This window comes from Galeopterus variegatus, unplaced genomic scaffold (genome assembly GCF_000696425.1).
Source record: "Galeopterus variegatus unplaced genomic scaffold, G_variegatus-3.0.2 Scaffold1123, whole genome shotgun sequence".
NCBI classification, from domain to species: domain Eukaryota; kingdom Metazoa; phylum Chordata; class Mammalia; order Dermoptera; family Cynocephalidae; genus Galeopterus; species Galeopterus variegatus.
Window position 1 is genome coordinate 283,300 of NW_007727234.1, and position 5,527 is coordinate 288,826.

Sequence of the window (5,527 nt, forward strand, 5' to 3'; positions counted from 1 at the left end):
GGCCGGAAGGTGGGAGCCCCTCTCTCGTTCTCTGTCGCCCTCCTCTCCCGTGATGCATGCATAACCATTGCATGACTTATTCCCCAACTTCTTCGAACTTGTCTTATCTGCTTTCGTCAGGTGAAGCAAATAGACCAAAGCCTCTCTCGTTCTCTGTCGCCCTCCTCTCCCGTGATGCATGCATAACCATTGCATGACCTATTCCCCAACTTCTTCGAACTTGTCTTATCTGCTTTCGTCAGGTGAAGCAAATAGACCAAACCTGGTCTATTTCCAGGTTGCTTCGTTCCAGCTTTCGTGCAAAATCTGATCATCTCCTTTAGGGATTAGGATTCTAGCGTAGGGAGCAGTTCAGATCCGTGTTTCAGAAACAAACTAGGATTAAAGTGATCTTTTAGTGTAGTGCTCAAAGCAAAAAATACTCGTCCCCCATACTGAAAGCTACCTAGTACACCACGTTTAATCGAACTTTTCATAGAAGTCTCTGCATTTTATACAAGTCTCTGATGTACTGTTTGGCAAGAGAAGCAATGTGTAGCTGTGGTTACATATGACTTCATTTATGTAAGACGATTTCATTAGCTTTGGTTCAGTATGTTAAACTGTAAAAACACAGTGTTAAGACTCAAGATCTAGATGTTTGTGCTCACACAAACTCGTTCTTTTTGATGGGGATTTTATATTGGTATTCCAGAAATGTGCTGTTGATGCATGAAGACAGAGAAAAGCCTGAAAACTAAGAGCCCATTTCTTTAGCTATGTCATCACCTTTACATTTTACTGCATTTCTTTCCTAGCCTGGGAGGAGATTTCAGTGTCTTTAGGGGAAACAAGATTTTTCCTACTATTGAAATGTAACATTTGTAAAGCTTTTAAACAAGTAAACATTAGAGTAACAAATGAGAACAAATTTTGTACGATGTTAGAGGAGCCGTTCGTCGAAAGACTTAGGCAAAACATCATGAGAAATAGTGTGACATGGAAACCAGTTAGGCTGAAGCCGGTGAAATAGTGGAAGCTCTGAAGTTCAATACCCTTTGTTACTTAGACCCAAAAAACCATGCAAGATCGGGGTCAGACAGTGATCTCCACCTTTCCCCTAGAATGTAGAGGTTATATTGAGGGGAGATGAATTCTATACAGCAAAACAGCATCAGTCTTTTATATCTCTACTTCAGTTATTCTTTAAAGCCTATTTTCATGTGTTCGGACAGTTGATTTTTGTTGTTTATTTCTATTCTCTTCCTTATGCTAACAACTATCACTGTTCCTGGTGGAGCAATTATAACAGAACCAATTCTATATCTGTGATAAAAGGGCATAGGCCATTGCAACATAGAAAATACAAAAATCTAATTTTCACCTATTTTACTTTACTGTTGTACCACATTTTTTACCACAGCTACTGAAAATTCTTCCTAAGTGGTGAATGAGGATAAACTAGAAGATACAGGCTTCACGATAGCCATTCAGAACCCCTACAATAATAATCCTGAGTGTTTCTTTAAATTTAGCCAAAATTTATAATTTAGAAGTTTTAAAAAGGAATTTAGTAATTCAAAGCATCTGTAAGTTTATCCTTTATTTTATATATGAGAGAACAAGTATGGAGAAGCCAAATGACTTTTCCAAGGTTATTCAGCAGGACACTTGTAGAGCTGTAAATGGAGTACTTGTTTGCTTCCTTCCAGTATTGTTCAGAAGCATTTTGAACACATCAAAAGATTTTTTAAAATGCATCTGGCTGAGGTATTAAAATGTTCACCAGGTTGGAAAGAATATTGTTTTGAAATTTTATTTTTAAAAAATCCTGAAGGAGAAGGAATTTACCTTTTCCTGATCAGAACTGAAAATGGAAGATCAACGCAATGTGCTTGACATTTTGCCTTGATGGGTTACTTTTGTCACAAGGCTTGTTGTAGCAGAGCAGATGGTCATGCTACTTGGAGTTTTTCCACTCATTTGATGTTTCCATGAAGAAACAATTTGCCAGAAGCCAACCACAGCTACAGTTGCGCTGGAGATGATGCTAAACCCTGATTAGCACAGACCTTTGCTTACAGAAGCTGGAGGATATTGGTTCAGCCCTTTTCTGCTGGGCCAGTCAAGATATCCCTGGGTCAGTCAACTGAAGGACAACTTAGTCTTGTAATAGTTAAGGGCTAGCTGGTTAGCTCAGTTGGTTGGAGTGCAGTGTTATAACACCAAGGTCAAGGTTTCGGATCCCCTTACCTGCCAGCTGCCAAACAAACAAAAAATAGTTGGACCAGAGGCAGAGTTAGCAACAACTCCAGGAATAACAGCATAGAGCCATGGTTCTTCTGTAATTTTTTTCTTTGCCTTAGTGAAACTCAGTTTACCTTTTAAGCACCAGCTGAGTTACCTCATATGATCTCCTTATGTATCTGTCTTACTGTTCAAATTTAACTGCATTTATGATGCCAGAAAATTATGAAATGCTAGACAATGTTGACTTAAGCTATATCCAAAAAAATTCATGGCTTGTGTTTAGCAAGAGAACCATCATCTGAATGATAATGTCACTGATATTGTATGCATTGCATTATGCCAACATTCTGTAAGGCCCATAAAAAGGTAAAAAAAGGCCGTGGACCCTTTTGTTTCAGTTAGTTCTCTGTTTTTAAATCTTTGAATGTTTTCATACTGGAGCCATATTAATACCTCTGGTGGGTGCTCTAGAGCTCATTTTTTTGATAAGTCTGCTACTGAATAGTTTTCTTGAAATGAAACAAAGTGTTAGTTTTATTTTTGTTGCCTTTTTGTTGCTTGGAATTAGATCATTTGGGGATGTATTTTTCTCAATTTATTATTTTAATGCCAGTTCCACCAGTGGTTCTGATATTGGGGTCCTTTTATGACTATGTAAAAATAATTATTGAGTACTGACTGTATCCAAAGCATTATTCTAAGCACTTTGCATGTATTTTCTCATTTAATCCTAATATCCTTATTGGGTAAGGATTATTATCCTCATTTTATAGTTGAGGAAACAGAAATAAGCAAAGTACTTTACCTAACATAGAGTACTGAGGAAGCCAGAGTTTAAATCTAGAAAGTCTGATTATGGAGCCTGAAATTTTCTGGGGTACACTTAAGGACTGTTCAGACTTTGTGGTTATTGTGGTGTTTCAGCAATCCATCCTTTTTATATACAGTAATGTATAAGTGAAGAAAATATAGCAATACTATCATCTAAAGATTACTGAAATATCTTGAGACAAAGGCAAATAATTTAACAATAATCTAAAAAAATTGAAGGAAGTATAACCATATAGGACATTACTGGGATCACTGACAAAATTTGAATATAGACTGTGAATTAGATAATAATATTCTATCAATGTTAAATTTACTATTTTTGATAATCGTACTTTGGGTTATGTAAGAAAATGATCTTTTTCTTACACACTAAAGTATTTGGAATAAAAGGGGTAACTCCATCTTACTTTCAGTGGTTCAGAAAAAACACTATAAAAATAGAGAGAGAACAGTACAGCAAATGAGCAACATGTAAGTAATTAGTAACTCTGGGTAGAGTCTGTGCAGGAGCTCCCGTACTAGTCTTATAATTTCTGTTTGAAGTTATATCAAAGAAAAGGTACCCAGAATTGAAGGTAGAAAACAGGAAATGAAGGTGTAACATTCTAAGAATTTTTTTTTTTAAGTCAGGCGAAGGATTGTTTCCTGTGCTCTATTTTTTTTTTTTTTTTTTTTTTTTTAAAAAAAGGTAGAAAACAGGAAATGAAGGTGTAACATTCTAAGAATTTTTTTTTTTAAGTCAGGCGAAGGATTGTTTCCTGTGCTCTATTTTTTTTTTTCTTTTTCTTTTTAGGAGTTGGAGGAGGGAACTTGAAATGAACAAAAAATCTTACCAAAAATAGGCTGACTTTCTCAAATTTCATAATCTTAGCCATTCAGAGCTCCCCAACTCGCCAATCTCCAAAAAATCAGGCACAGTATTTTCCTCACCTCTTTAAAGTGGCTGGGAGGAAGGGAATGGATAAAAACATTGATGCCTCCAAGAGATCTAAAGAGTCCACTTTTATTTATTATTATTATTTTTTAGTTTTATTTTATTTTGTCAATATGCAATGTGGTTGACTATTGTGGTCCATTACCGAAACCTCCCTTCCTCCTCCCTCTCTCCCCTCCCTCCCAACAATGTCCTTTCTGTTTGCTTGTTGTATCAACTTCAAGGAATTGTCATTGTTGTGTCTTCTTCCCTCCCACCCCCGCCCCCGTTGTTTGTGTTATTTATTTATTTATTTTTAGCTCCCACAGATAAGTGAGAACATGTGATATTTCTCTTTAAGGCAGCCCACTTTTAGTGATACTGAAAGTTAAATTGGGTTGATTACGTTATCTCCCTGCCTAGACACTCAATGGCATGCTGATATTGACTGGTTTTTATGTCAAAACTCTGTAACCCTCCTCTCATGGCAACCTGGCCCACACCTACCTTTCTGACTTGTCTCATGCCACCCCAGCCCTCCAGCTGCGCGGGATCACGTGACCTTTGTGCATGTTGATCTTCTTCCTGCCTTTGCTGGCTTCACATCCAAGGCACCTCATACTGTTCCTGCTGAAACTCTGTTCATCCTTTAAGTCTCACCATAACCTCCTTTGGGAACCTGTCTCTAATCCCTTGCAGAACTAAATTTTCCATTGTCCATGCCTGATATATCAGTGGGGTAATCACAGTGCTATCTGCTGTTGTTCAGCAATCCTTATTAAGCATATTCTGTGAGCTGGAAACTATGCCAGGGCCTAGGGATTCAAAGGCTCTCACAGTCTGGTAACTAGGAGTGATTTGTAAACAAATAATCATAATGTAAATATATAACAGAGAAGTAGACTGTGAGAGTCTGTGAGAGCTACAAAGCACTGTGAGAGCTGCAAACAATACCTGACAAATTAGTCTTAAAGAAAAGATTATAGTCTTGAAGAAAGCCAAAATGAGATACCATCCCTTCCCCCCACCCTCCAACCAGGGCCCCATTACAAATTGGAGATTTCTGGCACAAGAATCTAATTAAAGGAATAAGTTAACAATTGTAGTACCTGCGGGCTACCCAGATAGATATGTTCAATAGAAAGTTAAAAATACAAGCATAGAACTCATAAGAAAGAGGTTGAGTCTGGGTACATAAATTTGAAAGTAGTCATGTTGATCAGTGATTTTCAGTGTGAGTAGGCAGGAAAGACCAAGAGGCAGATAAGAGTCTCTTAGGAACATGGTACTTTTTCCAAAATACCCATTTGCTTCATTGTCCAAGATTCTGCTCTTCCTTCCGCCTCAGCTTGGGTGACATCCCTGCTGGCTTAAAAAGCATTGTGTGCAATGAGAGATACACCTGTGTGTGAACCTCGGGGAAACAGGAAAGAACCACTAGTGCTTAGGTAGTTACATGCTCTAGTGTGGATAAAACCACCCAGGAAGAGTAGGATGAGGAAAAAAGGATGGGGATGAAACTTCAAAGAGACTAAATTGTACAGGGGGAGTGGA